The sequence below is a fragment of the Macrobrachium rosenbergii genome, chromosome 42 (assembly GCF_040412425.1).
Source record: "Macrobrachium rosenbergii isolate ZJJX-2024 chromosome 42, ASM4041242v1, whole genome shotgun sequence".
NCBI classification, from domain to species: domain Eukaryota; kingdom Metazoa; phylum Arthropoda; class Malacostraca; order Decapoda; family Palaemonidae; genus Macrobrachium; species Macrobrachium rosenbergii.
This window is the reverse complement of record NC_089782.1, coordinates 18,355,622-18,372,548: the sequence shown is the minus strand read 5'-3', so window position 1 is coordinate 18,372,548 and position 16,927 is coordinate 18,355,622. Positions and strand designations below refer to the sequence as shown.

Genomic DNA, 16,927 nt, shown 5'->3' with positions numbered 1-16,927 from the left:
ATCTATTTACTAATTTATTTATTTATTTATTTTTTATTTATTTTATCAAACATTTATTTATTACAGGTATGATGTTATTTATTCCTTTTTAATCTTCCAAACTTTCTTTATCGTTATCCATTTATTTCTAACATTCTCTCTCTCTCTCTCATCTCCCTCAACATTCTCTCTCTCTCTCTCTCTCTCTCTCTCTCTCTCTCTCCTATTTCTGGTGGATGAAATTCGTTCTCTCCTCATAATGTGAGTTAGGATTCCCACAATAGCTGTAAGGTCCGTTGCTAGGCAACTCAGTTGGTTCTTAGCCACGTAAAATAAATCTAATCCCTTCAGACCTTACTCTCTAGGAGAGCTGTTAACCAGCTCTATAAACTTAAGATACACTTAACTCTCTCTCTCTCTCACACACACACACACGTTATCAACATAACGTTTATCTCTCTCAGTATCAACTGAGTCTGTCTGCCTCTCTTTCTTACTTCTAATCCAAACAGAATAATCTTTTGTTTCGTCAGCTGATGAATGATCTTCACTAAATGAAACCACTAACGTTAATGAAAATAAGACTGAGAGAGTTCCTCCACGCTTCATCGACTGATGCAAATTTTATTTTACTAATATAAAGTGGAATGAATGAGTATGATACGCGTTCTGTTTTCATTCGCTTTCTGTTGCCTTGAGTCAATAGCTCATCCCGTTTTCTGTTGCCTTGAGTCAATAGCTAATCCCGTTTTCTGTTGCCATGAGTTAATTAATAGCTCAACCCGTTTTATGTTGCCGTGAGTTAATAGCTCATCCCGTTTTCTGTGCTAGCTTTATTTTCTTTAAAGCTTTAGTGACAGTGACGATAAAGCTTTAAGAACTTTATTTGTTGGCATTACTTCCTATGAAAATATGATTAAGTTTTTTCATAGAATACATAATTCCAAAGAGAAGTAAATGGCTAAATTTGAATAATGAGGCATGAGGTGAATACAAATGAAACTATATATATGGTGATTATTCGTTTTACATGTTGGGGATTTCTTAGAAGACTTGTATCGAAATTTTGTAGGTTAAATAAGACTTTAACTGTAACAAGGTTACTAAATTCACACGCGCATACACAGTATATATATTATATATATATATATATATATATATATATATATATATATATATATAACTTTAATATATTAAGTGGGAGCCATATGTTGTTAAGTTTTTGTAAATTAAATATTAAGTTTAACTGAAACAGATCTTTCTGAGGTTAGTATTTACTTTAGAAATATTTATGCGTTTACATGTACTTTTGGCATTGTCATTCTGATGTTTAATTAATTTTGTCTGCAGTTCAACATTCATTGGCGAACCCTATCCAAAACCGCCTTTCTGAAAATGGAGTACCACTTGGTAACGAATAAAGAAGATGGACATTTACGGATATGCATTGGAAAAATTTGCAACATTTGCAGTAATGATTTTTTATTACATTACATTGAAGTCACAGGGCATCATAAATAACAGCTGTGAATAATGATGTAACAGAATACAACACACAACTTTTGTATCGTATTTCCATCAAAATACGATCAGGTTTTGCTAGACGACATATTATCGTTTAATAATGTACTTGCATACATCAAATGATGCCTTTATAACGTATGTACAGATAGATTAAATAGGTAGAAAGTACATTGATAGCTCGGTAGAAGAAAGTTCAAATAAAAATAATGGTCTTTATTATCTTACGAAAATTGGTCATACCTGTATGTTACCGTGCTGTGTGGGTCCGTCAGTAAACTATGGAAACCATCAACAAACAGTTTGGTCTCTAGCAAACTCTCTGGTTTGTAGTGAGAAGTCTCATTTCTTATGTTAGATTTAGAATATACTGTGATACTAGGTACAAAATAATGCTTATAAAGGCTCCGGAATCTGAGCAAATCTTTTATGTTTAATTTTTTTTGTTTCTGCTTAAACCTAGATGGTGAAATCTTTATTAACCTCGTATCTTAAATAAATGTTTCATTTTAGGGAAAATGTTGAAGAGGTTTAAACATGTATATACACAATTTAACAATACCGTCTCATCAAAATGATTCATAATAGCAATGTATTATAGTGTACAATCTTGACAATGTATACGACGTCAACTTGCAATCTTGCAGTGATACCATTCTGATAAACAGTGATACCAATTCAAGGGAAACGGATGTTTATGTTTGTGAAGACATGTATAGAAAACATCATGCTTATACAGGCATACGGGGATACATAAATGTTAAAAAGTCGTCTTTTGCGGTGTTGCCAGAACGCGGGAAATAGTATGACGCGTTGACATGAAATTATACGGAAGTAAAGTTAAAACAGTTTTGTCTATGGCAGTGCTACCAAATAAAAAATGTTTGCTTTTGTTATTGTGGTAGAAATGTTACCCAAGGATGCGTTGTGTTGGTGCTTTAGGAATCATTTGTGCCTGTTTATTAGGATATTTCTGCGTATTGTTAAACAATGTCTGGTATGACTGAAAGATGTCTCTAGTGTGTATTTTAGAAAAAGGGAACTTGATTTAAATCACAAGAAATTGTTTACCTAAATCTCTGTAGAAATTGCTAATGTCAGTGTCTGTGTAAATTATTTAAGTTCATTGCCAAATTCATTATAAATTGTGGAAATGTTTTTGAAAGATATATATAACTTAAAAAAGCGTTTGAAAACATAAATATTCGGAGAGTTTTGAAAGTTTTATTCGAACTTTTTTTTAGAAACGGTTACCGAACTGACCAATTTCCATAAAACTAAAATAAAAACAGCGTTTGTGAAACATTTCAAAGGATTTAAAGGACTGTGTACTGTTGTCAGAGAATTCAAGTATTTTTCCGTAAGGGTTCCAGAGTGTGTTTACATATTGTCAGTGTAACATGTGAAATGAAAGTGTATGCTATTATTATTATTATTATTATCTTATTCTGTAATATACTTAGGAAAATTGGTCACGAACTTGCACAAATAGAATGCTAATCTTTAAAAAAAATACTAATAGGAGGAGTAAAGAATAACCTTTTGATTAGGAAAAGAACAGAAAGAATGTAACGTATATACTGCAAGAATTTCAGATTAAATTTGCATAAAGCCTTTTTGGAAGTTCACAGGAAGTGTCTGGAATATTCAAAAAAATATTTTGTAAAATATAGCTAGGGAGCTTCATAACGTTCACTACCAATGAAATAAATCTTGTAAAATATCATTAACTGGAAATGCCTTGTATAAAGTCTGCCTTTATTTAAGCAGCATTTCTGCTCTTTGGCAAAATATTGCGTGTATTTTGTTTTCGGCCTTCGTTGGGTAAACTGGGGATATCGAAAGGTTTGTATGTATTCTATTATAAACTACTCAGTCAGCCAACTCATATTCGTTTGGTGCATGTTGTACAAACCAAGGACTCGAGAGATCGAGGAAAACCTGGATGAAACAGGTTACTATTATCATAAAATAGTTGGAATAGACCACTGAGTCACATAGTTAGGTTAAGTTGAAGATGTTGGACAGCAAAGTTAAAAGAGCCCAAAGGAAGAGAATGAAAAGTAAAAAGACAGAGAGCACTGCAGCAATAAACTTATCAGTATCATCTACAGTGTGCCACGTGAAACACCCATGCCGACTGCGTCTGGCGGTTACTCTTGAAACCCAACCAAATATTGACCTAGGCCCAAGTTCCTAAGCTTTCTCGATCGGTAGACCTACTGTGCAGAGAACGTATGACTATTCGTGTGTACGTGTGCTTATGGGTCTCTGTGTATCATGTGCTGACATTGCAAAATGACGCCAATATCGAAAAAATAAACCTTAGTAACCTGTCTTTCCCGAATTTGCTTCAAAATGCCGATTTGAAATGGCCGTCTTCCAAGAAAGCTAAGAAAAGAAGCCAGCATAGTGTAATGGACTGGACTATTATACTCCCTTGAAGCCATTATGCTGCAATTTTTAGAAAGGGAGAGAGCAATTACATAATATGACATCATATCTCATCTCTTGCCCTCTGTGGGTAAATGCATTTTGTTTCAGTAGCTATAAATGGAGTTCGTTATATCGAACAGTGAAAACGTACATCAACAACAACAACAACAACAACAGCAACAACAATAATAATAATAGTCAGTCATGACATTTTCAAAAATACAAATGGAGCAATTGTATATTCTGTTAAAAGGGAAACAAGTCACTTGGCTAAGCGCCGTTAATTTACGGCAATATTATACGGTAAAAAAATATATACTCTTAATAAAAATCCAAAACAATAACAACAAAAGCAACAACTGTAGCGCAACTCTCCGTTATTACCCTTATTAATGGTAGTGTTTGTTACGCTTGTAACCATCACAATACGCTAATTGCATGCCGAGCGCCTTTTAAAGAGATGCTATGATTATGGCAACAGTGCAGAGCAAATTGGCATCTGTTTCAAAATTTATGACGTCACTACCTGACTATAACGGCTAAAAACGCTTTAGATTTTCATACGTAAACTGCCCAGTCAATATTTTGACAACTTTCGGGGAGATAATTGGGCATTTTAAAGACATTAACTCCTTTCTTCCGACTCTATTCCATGACAGGTAAGTATAGTAAGGGGTCGTTGATCCATTTCAGATGATAACTCAGCCAGCCGCTGTTACGTCGAAATCGAAGTGTATTTCTTCCCCATTGTGAGTGTGCGTAACTCGCGAATGTCTGTTTCTGTTCTTATTTGTAATGTTTTCTGTGTAAAGTATTCGTGTTATTCATTGCGTTTGCAACGTTGCAAGCCCCGTAAATTGCAACGTTTTCGGTTGATGGAAGGCGTGGAGTCAAAGCGAGGCTAGGTGAAGCGAGTGGCCGGTTTCCACAAGGTATTTTAGTTTTTATTTATATATTTTTAGCATTTTATGATGAGTATGTAAGTGTTTTGGCGTTAGTTTTTGAGGTTGATTGTTTCAAAATGTTTCGTTACTTGCAAGGCCGCTTAGGATAAAGGCTATAGTCTAGTGGACAGTTTCTCGCTGGTTAACGGGTTTAGTGTTTGTGGTTTGGTCGAGTGGGAATCCCCGACCGGCCAGTGAAGAACAAGCTGGAATTTGTTTCAGGATGTAACTTTGGACGCAATAAGCTTTAGGTCTTTTTTTACAGTTGGCCTGTAAAACCTATCTCGGGCCAACTTCTGTCTGTTAATACAGCTCAGTGGTCTGGGTTCTAAGATATACTTACTTTGTGGTTTGGCCGGTGGGATTGAGCATTGCTGGAATAAAATTATGGTCTTGCACTTACGCAAAACTTTTTTTTTGTAGTGACAAGCGTATCAAAATAGTGTTCGAAGAATTCGGATGTCAGATTTTAAGATGCTCTTGCATTTAGATATCAATTACTGTTACAAAATATGCGTATCTGGTAAAAAGTGACCAGTAGATTCTGTATGTACATTGTTTTTAAATGTGTATGCATGCTTGCGCCCTCGTATACACTAACAGCTTATATATAGAGTTATTAAGCAGTCGTAGAATTAACTATATTTATTTAAAAAACCGCATTTACGCTTCATCACCTGCGAGAATGTACATAAACAACCACTCGTCCGTCTCGGCAATTACAGCAATAACGTCGTTTTTTCCAGACAAAAGAAGCGCTGTCGTAATTACAGAGGTAATTGCTATGTTAAAAAAAGGGTGTAATTCCCAAGTGGCCCATCTTCAGATACATCCCCCCTTCCTTGTTCGCCATCCCCAAGGTCAAGTTTCCGATTAAGTGACCTATATTTATGGCTAGACTAGGTCATTCCTTATCTTTTGTTATGAAACTTTTTTTTTATCTGTAAGTGTTGCTTTAATTAGGGACTAGTACACATGGAAAAGTCTGTGTGAAAGTATTTGGAGATTGCTATGGGCGATCCATTAGCGTGGCAGACTAGACCGTTAGCAAATTGGTACTAGGCCGATGCTGCAATGTTTACTGATTTTTGTACCAAGGGTCCAACTCAAGCAAGGTTTTCAGCTAGATCCCCAAACTTAGTTGATTATAGACATTCTAATATTTTTTTCTTTTGTCATACTGCGTACTTCGTAGTAATTGTCAAATCTACAATGTCATAGCATTCAGAAAAAAGGAGTCTAATTTTTTTAAAACGACTTTATATTTTTAGTCCTACTGTCAAGTGTGAGCCTATTGTATAGTACTGTGGCGGCAAATTTTAAAGGCTGTAAAGCCTACATTGTTATTGCATCTTGGCTCGAATAACTTGAGTTCTTCTGTAGCTATTCTTGGGTTGACGCTGTGTTATGCGAACAAGTCATTCAGATATTTTGGACATGGCATGCCGCTCAGATGTTGGGAGTTCACGCCTCCCCCAGGGGGATGAAAAAATCCCTGGCTCTGCCGCAGTGGGAGGTTGAAACCAACATTCTTCGGAAGCTTGAATTTCAAATAAATGGCCCCTCTGTGCTTGTACCATGTGAATAGGTTTCTTCTACCGAAATAATAAAATAAATAATCCAGTCTTGATAGCTTGGTGAGCCATTACACACTACTAAACAGTGTTCTAGCTTTGATAGGAAGCCAGTGTAACTCAGTATTCACGAGTTCTTTCGAGTAATGACAAAAAATTAATCGCTATTATTTAGTGGAGTCCCCCACAGCAAATAAGTGTCCACATCTTATAATTACTCAATATTTTAACAAGCCAGCTAATCAGCAGCTTCTAAATCCTGTCGTTTATGGTAATTATCTGCCCTTACATTATTGAGTGGGCCACACAAACTTTTTTCTTGGCTGAAGATGGGAGAAAAAGAGAAAAAAAATGTGTTAGATTGTGAGGTTATAGGCTGGACCATTCTTGGTCACATTACTAATATTTGATTTAATGAAGGATTCTCGCTTGGGGATTCTCGTGAAACATATTTCTCTCTCTCTCTGCCTACCCAGAAGACAGGCTTTGTAATCGCTTTCTTAGCTTAATTGTTGCTGATATGCAAACAACGTATAAAGTATTTCCAAGTTCGGATTTATAAGCAAATAATTTTGAAAAACCTCCTACCAATTTTTAGCCTACTCAGCAGTCATACAAACAAATAGGCAAATGTAAATGCATTTACGCTTATAATGTAAATGTAAGCATTATTTTCCATTCATTCACACCAATTGCATACAAGGAACACCTCTTTTAAGTTAACTACCCAATTAGCCCACCCCAATTTACCAGACCCATCTTTTTTTTTTTTTAACACTAAAGCGTGTATTTAGACAAACAGACTAACATAAAGATAAATACTGGTCCTCGGAGGGTGGTAACAGTAAATATGGAAGGACAGTGAATGGCGATCGTGACTATTTCACCACGCTCACGAAAATGAGTCTAGCGCTCACTGCCCTCTCCACCCTATTCCCACCCTCCCCCTCCCCTCCACGCTATCCACCCCTTCCCGCCCCATGGCCCATCCAATTAACCTCCCGTCATTCCATTTCAATTTGGGTTAGACCGACTTAACTGGCGTCAACGCGGCGCCGATGGCCATAATCTTTGCAACGCCAGATTACGTAAACAATCAGTTAGTATTGTTAGCTACTGATATAGAGGAAGCCAAGGGTACGGTGGCATTACTAGCGAGCGTTGAGGAGGCAGTTCCTTCTCCCTCTTCCTTCTTCCTGGTCTTCCTTCTCATTCTCCAACGTAATATTACCACTTGTTCTTTTCCTCATTTTATTCCGTTTTTTTTTTTTTCCTTTCTATCCAGATCCCTTAACCTGTCCTATCCTACTTTCTTTGTACCCTCACCAATTATTTTCTTATTTTCTACCCATGATTCTTATTTCCCTTCATTCCATTACTATTATTTTTCTTACTTTCGTCCACCCTATCTCTTACCTAGTTATTCTTTCAGTATTCCTCCCCCCAGGAGATTTTAACTTTTTTTCTTTAATCGATTCCCTTATTTTCTTAAGCCTTTATTTCATCGTGTTGTTCTCCCATGTTGAAAGTGTTGTTTCAGTTCTCGTTGAATGTTATCAAGTTGTGTGTGTGCATTGAACGTTTCGTGAAACGTAAGTTAGTGTGAATATATATATATATATATATATATATATATATATATATATATATATATATATATATATATATATATATATATATATATATATATATATATATATATATATATATATATATATATATATATATAACAAAACCTTAACGGACAGGTAAGGCAATGTCCGTCAGTAGCCCAGGTCTGAAGAAGTAAAAGTTGAAAAAGTTAAATTCCTCAGCCGCTGAACCATCTTGAGTCCGTCGATATGAAAAGATGATTATTATTTTTTTTTATCTCTGTGACGTAGATTTTCTGGCGTAACTCGACCTCCTACTTGCTATTGACATTTTTATTACTTTTTTTTTTTATCTCGAGTTCAGCATTTGGACACGAAAGGCCTGTGTCATGTGAAGATTTCGTCGTTATATGGGATTGCTCTCTCTCTCTCTCTCTCTCTCTCTCTCTCTCTCTCTCTCTCTCTCTCTCTCTCTCCAGGAATTTCTGACGATCCTTATGATGCCTTGTTAATGCTATGAAAGAAATAAATTTCTCACTCTTGTACAAATACATACGCACATACATGCAGATATATATTCATGCCTGAAGTCTCAGTATTGACAAGAGCACTACATTTGCACAGAAATGCACATGCATGCAATTTAACTCTTGTAAGGAATATACCCTGTAGTGCACGTTAAAACGAAGAAGTGTAGCAGATCCGTCTGAATGTAGTGGTTACCTCGGTATGTCGTTACGCTAATGCACACACACACACACACACACACACACACACACACACACACACACACACATGCGTGATGAGCGTTCCATGCAAGTTTGTGAATCGACCAATGTTGTGGAAGCTTCCTTGCACCAGGGGTTCAAGTAATGTATATATATATATATATATATATATATATATATATATATATATATATATATATATATATATATATATATATATATATATATATATATAAATATATATTTATATATGTATATGTACGTATGTATATGTGTATATATACCGGTATATATATAATGTTTTGTATAGATTGCATGTATGTATATATGTTTGTATGTACACATCCATCTATTTATATATTTACACACACACACACACACACACACACACACATATATATATATATATATATATATATATATATTGTGTTTCACTGCCATGTTTTTCCGGCCCGCCTGCACCGACCCCAAGCAGTCTGAAATTATGGATGTTTGCATTAGCAAATAGGCGCCAATTTCTTTCCTTCATTCTTCAGCGTCCGTGCAGCGGACCCATGATTCACGCCCTGGCGTGATTGCATAGCTCAGAAAAATCCCTGACCTTTTCCTCTGTGAAATTTGACTTTCGCTGGCTTGTCCAGTAGGTGGTAGTTAACATGAGGAGTTCAAAGGAAATAAGTTTTTGTAGGAGTTTCTAGTTGACGTGGCTTTGTCTGTGACCAGTGAAAACGAGTTCCAGTATCTTCCCCATGCATTTAACACTTTTCTTTTTTATAAGAAAAACATGCTCTGCGTTTTTAATTTTGAAGTTGGCATCTTGTTTGTTCTTAAAAATGGTTTCATTATCATTCACTTCCTTTTACTGTGCCTCCATTCATATTCTCTCTTCCGTCTTACTTTCCACCTTCTTCTAACAATTATTGCATAGTGCAACTCCGAGGTTTTCCTCCTGTTACACCTTTCAAACTTTTCTCTCAGTTTTCCTTTCGGAGCTGAATGGCCTCATAGGTCCCAGCGCTTTGCCTTCGGCCTAAATTGTATATTCTGTTCTCGTAAAATTCTGATTCCTTGACTTCACTGTGATCATTTGCAACTTACTCCTGATTTTCAAGGTTTGTTAATCCAACTTGGTTTGAAGTTGGGTTGCATTTTATGCTGAGAAACCAATAAATAATCAAAATGAATATCTCATTTTTTTACTTGATGTCAACAATGAATTGCAAACAGGTAACGTGCTTTTTGACGTGGATTTCGCGACGAATCCGAAGTTTGAAATTCCTTTAGCATTAACCGACTTGCACGCCCATATGATGTTCAGAATTAATTGACAGATCTTGTGCTATCTGACACACACGCGCACACACATATATATATGTATGTATAATGTGTGTGCTTGTATATATATATATATTTGTATTTATATATATATATATATATATATATTGTATTTGTATATATATATATATATTATATTTATATATTGTATTTTTATATATATACTGTATATATATTTATATATATATATATATATATATATATATATATATATATATATATATATATATATATATTTGTATATATATGTATATATATATATATATATATATATATATATATATATATATATATATATATATATATATATATATATATATATATATATATATACATATATGTGTGTGTGTGTGTGTGTGTGTGTGTGTCCTGTCTGTTCTGTATACAACTGACCAAAAATATCAAATACTGTAGGGTATTCCCTTTCGTAGCCCCCATGAAAACGAAAGTGGTGTTCTTAAAATATTACACGTAACAGGGGCTAAAATACCTGTTACATGCTGTACATGATTGACACCTCCTTACTGTTGCTTTTTCGCCACGGGGGATGATTAGGTGACATGCTCCCTCGGGGATCGAACTCGGGTGTGCTGAACACGTGGCGAATAGGTTTCCAACATTTTTGCTTGTTGGATTAATGCATATTTTGTAACGTGATACAATTTATTATAAGACTTTAGGTCTCGTGTAATATGCAGGTGTTGGTTAATAGGACGTGATATGAGGTGTTTTTGATGAATATGAGTTTCATTATATATGGTGAGACTTTCTTCTATCAGATTATATATATATTATATATGAATATGGTATATATATATAATATAATATGTAACATTTAATATATGTACATATATATTTTATAAACTATATAATGTGTATATATATATAATATATTAAATGTTATATATATATATATATATATATATATATATATATATATATATATATGTATATATATGTATATACATATATATATATATATATATATATGTATATACATATATATATATATATATATATTATGTATATACATATATATATATATGATATATTTATATACATATTTATATATATATATAAATATATATATATATATATATATATATATATATATATATATATATATGTTATATATATATATTATATGTATATAACTATATATATATATATTAATGAGGCCTTTCTGATTGAATAGGAGTGATTTGTGAAACCACCATTCAATTTTAATTAAAACTAGATGTTGCAACCCTATAAATCAAATGTGATATTTTTTCAGTGAGAAACCTTTCTGATTAAAAAGGAGTGGTTTTATTAAATCAAATTCATTATTGGAATAAATTTAACACCAGACCACTGTCATCGGTGAACTGACTCTAACGAAGTATGACGCTCTTAAAACCATCGACTGTGAGAACTCCGTAACATGCGAGAGCTGACTTAGATAATGTGAATTGCATGAAATTGAAGTCCACTTGAAATTAAAGTCCATCTGAATTAAGTTGAGAATCGTTACGCGAGACAGTTTTAATTAACCGTAACTCTCTGGAAAAGACAAATGTGGTTATTCTGTGGCATGAAACTTACTGCACGAGACGCCTTCATAATGGACGCCTACGCTCGCGATCTTTAAAATTTTCAAGAGTTTGAAATTTTTTTTATTGTTATCTTCGTGTTTTTTTTTTTTTGGAGGACCTCGCTTGGTCCATGAGGCGGGCCGTTTTTGTTTATTCTAAATTGTAATTTTCTCAAACAAATCAGTCTTTCATGCCTTAAATGTTTTAGCAAACGCATTCTCGATCAAATCGTAGCAGGTTGAATTTAATAATTGCTATGATGTTTATATTTTCTATTTTTATAAAAAAAGCAGCTTTTGTAGACTAAAAAAGTCTCATGGGATTTTTAGTAATTTTAATTATTAGTCAATTCATGAGTCAAGCACTTTGTCTTGTGAATATAAAAACATTTAAAAAATTCCCTTTGTGGTAATGAACGCTATAAAATTTTCCACAAAAAAAAAAAAAAAAAAAAAATGAACCTTATGGCCCAAGATCTCCGATTTGACTTTCATGCATTTTGTTACACAAGTAGGCAACGCCCGGCTCATAAAGAGGAACTCAATGTCGGCAAATTATTAGTTTTAAGGAAAGGAATTGCATGCGACGCGAGAATTTCTGTTTTAAATCTCTTAAGTAAAGAGTTGCCGGGATACTTATAACTTTGTAGAAAAGGGAATGAGTAGAATTGTAACTATTGATCTGGAAGTTACTGAAGAAAAAAATGGAAAGTCAAAGGAGTCTTTGTGAGTCATATCGATTTAAAGCTGGGAGCGTATTTGGTTATGCAGTTGTGGATGGAATGGACGAAGTTTTCGCGCACTATCTTATATAATAAATGAGAAAAGGTTGGCGAAGATTATATATATATAAAATATATATAGTATATATATATATATATATATATATATATATATATATATATATATATAAAATATTCAGTATATATATATAAATATATATATATATATATATATATATATATATATATTGTATATATATATTATATATGTATATAAAATATGTATTTATATATATATATATATATATATAATATATGTATTTATATACATTTTATATATTTGTATACAGTATATATATATATATATTTACATATATATATTAAATATATATATTATATATGTATTTATGTATTTGTATATATACTATATATAATATGAAAATTTTTATATATTTGAATGACAAACTGATAATGACTCTCTCTCTCTCTCTCTCTCTCTCTCTCTCTCTCTCTCTCTCTCTCTCTCTCTCTCTCTCACCCCTTTTACACTCTCTCTCACTTCCTCTCCCTCCAACTCTTTCTCTTTCTCTCTCTCTCACTCTCATTCTCACTCTCACTCTCTCTCCCTTTCCTGTTAAGATAGTTGCTTCAATTACATTGCCCAGCGTTTTCGACGCTTTATATTTCACTTCTTCTCGTGCAGCCCCCTCTCGTATCGGGGCTGAAATTGAACTTAAATGGCATCGAGAATGTTACTGTTCATCTCAACGACCTCGAAAACTATGGATTAGACACTAATATCTGTCATTTTTGAAATTTTGTTTTCCACCCCTTCTCACCCCACCTTCCTATTGGGGCTGAATTTGGACTTAAAGGGCACCGGGAGTGTCACCATTATCTTAGCGACCTCGAAAACTATAGGAAGCCCTTCCCACCCCGAGCCGCTTTGGTGCTCTTTGGTGCTAGTGATGGTTTACCCCCACAGTATTTTTTTTCAAGACAGTAAGTCATATGTATACCAAGTTTGGTTGAAATTGCTCAGTGGGTTTCAGAGTTATGCTGGAACATAAACACACACATACATACATCCATTTATATATATATATATATATATATATATATATATATATATATATATATATATATATATATATATATATATTGTGTGTGTGTGTGTATGTAGATATGCAGGGAGTAACTTCTTGCATAACTCTAGAAAGATAAGAAAACTCATGATCCCTGTAGTTAATTCCAGACGAAGGAATAAAAAGCGGCAATTAACTCATTTCCGAGATGTCATCTCTCCACAGGACTATTAATTCACAATTTCACTGCTCTTATCGCTCCAGTCTGAGAAATATAGCCTTCTAACATGCACGGACGTTTGACGAGCTGAATTTAAAATGAAAATATGTATAAAATGGTGTTCAAGGACGGTATAAACGAATAATTTTTATGAATAAATAATCTAATGTTAATTTGGGTGATTAGGTAAATGAACTATTATTATTATTATTATTATTATTATTATTATTATTATTATTATTATTATTATTATTATTATTATTATTCCGAAGATAAACCCTATTCGTATGGAACAAGCCCACAGGGGCCATTTGAAAGAAGCAAGAGAAGTTAGTAAGAAATACAGAAAGAAGAGATCACTTATTAGAAAGGAAAAAAATAAGTTAAATTAATAAATAAATGGATAAAAATGTACGGAAATTATTAAAATAGAAGGATAATTGTTTTAGGGTAGCAATGCGTCGCATCTTCGCTTGAACTTTCGAAGTTCCAATCGCACAACATCCTCAGGGAGACCGTTCCACAGTCCAGCGGTGTGAGGGATAAACTGTGAGGTAGTCGATTGATCATAATTCAGAATAATTCGTTTGAAATGATAAATACATAAAACATGGCAGTGATTTAAAAGACAATGTATGTTTACTATAGTAATATAATCTGATGTAATATTTTACCTCAGTAAGTACAGCAGTAATATTTCTGATAAGGAATCAGTGTCAAGGAAAAATGACACTTCTGAACATGAATAACAACCAACATAGGCTGGCCTTATGGAAGAAGAGAACTTTAAGGCACTTACGACTATAAGAATTATTGTTAATCATAGCCGATAATAAATGCTGACATATTTTGGGACATGGCGCGTATTTCTGATGATTTCGTTAATGGATACTGAAAACCTGTTTATCAATTTGATATATTGACATATAGACCTCAAAATGCTCCCAGTTTCTGGGAATTAATAAATTCTCTGCCTAATGGGGTAAATAGCAGATACACTTGTTCTGCACAAATATAACAGATGCTTCCGTATAAAAAATTCTTACAATTAATTCTATCTTCGAAGACACCCCGACACAATCATCCAAATAACAATCAAGGTTAGAGAGAAATAGAGGTAGAGATATAATGAGAGTTATTATCGACTCTCCTTCGTACATTTTTTTTACCTCGTATTTTTTCTTTACCACGGGCAGTTAAGGCGGAAGAATATTGTCTGCTTCTAATAAAAAGAAAGTTGCGGCAAAGCAAAGGATTGGATCGTACTTAAGTGTCACGACATGTCTACAAATACTCTTCCACCCGCCTCTCTCTCTCTCTCTCTCTCTCTCTCTCTCTCTCTCTCTCTCTCTCTCTCTCTCTCTCTCTCTCTCTCTCTCTCGACCTTTCCACGTGATTTTACAAATTAAGTGTGCTTTAGTTAACCTTGAATTTTAGACCAAAAGGAGAAGAGGAAGAGAAAGGAGTAGGAGGACCTTGTAATTTGCGCTTCTCGGCAGCCCCTGACAACAAAACCCGTAAGGGGGGGGTTAGTGCCGTCAGTGCACCTCACGGGGTGCACTGTAGGGATTACTAAAGGTTCTTTGCAGCGTCCCTTCGGCCCCTAGCTACAACCCCTTTCATTCCTTTTACTGTACCTCAGTTCATATTATCTTTCTTTCATATTGCTATCCACTCTCTCCTAACGATTATTTCATAGTGCAACTGCCAGGGTTTCTTCTTGTTACACCTTTGTAACCTTTTACTCTCAATTTTCCTTGCAGCGCCGAATGACCTCATAGGTCCCACCGCTTGGCCTTTGGCCTAAACTCTATATTCCATTCCATTCTATTTTATACTCCTGACAACAAACTACTCCCTCCTCACCAACAACAGGTTTCTTCAAGCTGAGAACCATTACTCACGACGGGAGAAGCCGCCACCTGTCAAGCCCGAGATTAGTGGTGTTTCTCGAGTCGTGATTTTCAAGTCGTTATTGACACGAGTGGCCCGCGGTTAAACGCTCTCGCATGTCCTGTTGATGGCGGAGTCTCCTTCACTTAGTAGTCTATTATGACGGCTCTTAGACTCCCCCCCACTCTCCGCCTACTATTCTCTTCTCCCCATGAGTCTCCCAACCCCCTTTCTTCTCCTTACCGTATTCCAGGGATCCCCTCTCACTATCTTTATTCCTAATTATTTTCCCTTTTTTAGATATCATTTCCCCTCCTTCACCCTTCTCCTTTTTCACTATCAGGACTCTCAGTTCCCCTGTTCTCCCCTCCCCTTTTCTTTATCTTCTGTCTCTTTCCTCCCTCTCTCATGCTCTCCTCCTCATTTGTTTCCACGCTTTACCTCGACCTGCTCTCCCCCTCCCATGCCCCCACCACTTCCTCCTTCCCTCCATGACCCCCTCCCTAAGGCTTGTTAGGTCCGAGAAAAAACATTCTATTTTATAGGTTAATGAGGAACAAGAATTCCTGTCTGGGGTCACTTCTGTACTTAGGTTAGTTAAGGATATTGTTGAAAGGTAGTTAGTAACAGGGTAATTTTCGTGTCTGCATTGTTATGAATGCTAATTTAGTTGCTGGAGAGAGAGAGAGAGAGAGAGAGAGAGAGAGAGAGAGAGAGAGAGAGAGAGAGAGAGAGAGAGAGTTCAGTAAGGTTGCATACTGATTCAAATATTTTTTCCCCGCCCTGTTTATCAGCAATATTTAAATCACCCGTTCCCTGATAAGGCATTTGTAATTAGATGTTTGTAAATAGCTATTCCCTGACCAAGCATTCGTAATTGGATATTTCTTGAAGTTGGAGTACGAACAAACCCAGAACAAATAGCAAAGACGGAATTATCATGCACGGAGGAGAAAGAAGCACGGATGTTCGTGCCAGCCATCCTTAAACCTTATCCGTGTAATTTCAGATAGGGAAAGGTTAAAGTTGAGGTAATGAACAGTATTGAATTCTGGAACAAAAGGAGGTTAACTCGGGAGAGCATTACGCAAGACCTTGCATTGCAAGTTCCATTACTGTCCTGAGTGCAGTTGTTAACCTCTTTGTTATTTTGTTTCTCATCGTATGTTAGTCTGCGAATGTGTTAGACAGAGCAAGCAGTAATTGGCAAGATATTTTCATAATTTTAATGCATTTTATTTTATTACCAAATAGATATGTTCATAATAACTTTTATATTGTTTGTATTCAGCTGGAAACAGCCTGTAACATCTAAGAATATTATA

The 16,927-nt window shown here is 34.7% G+C and overlaps 1 protein-coding gene across 1 annotated transcript in view; it reads left to right on the top strand.

The window, feature by feature from the left end:
• The first annotated feature begins 4,628 nt into the window (after window positions 1-4,628).
• Window positions 4,629-16,927, top strand: part of LOC136828014 (uncharacterized) — a 488,300-nt gene continuing 476,001 nt past the window's right edge. The window contains exon 1 of the mRNA XM_067085640.1: window positions 4,629-4,868. The gene's annotated coding sequence lies outside the window, so the exon portion shown is untranslated. The remainder of the gene's footprint in view (window positions 4,869-16,927) is intronic.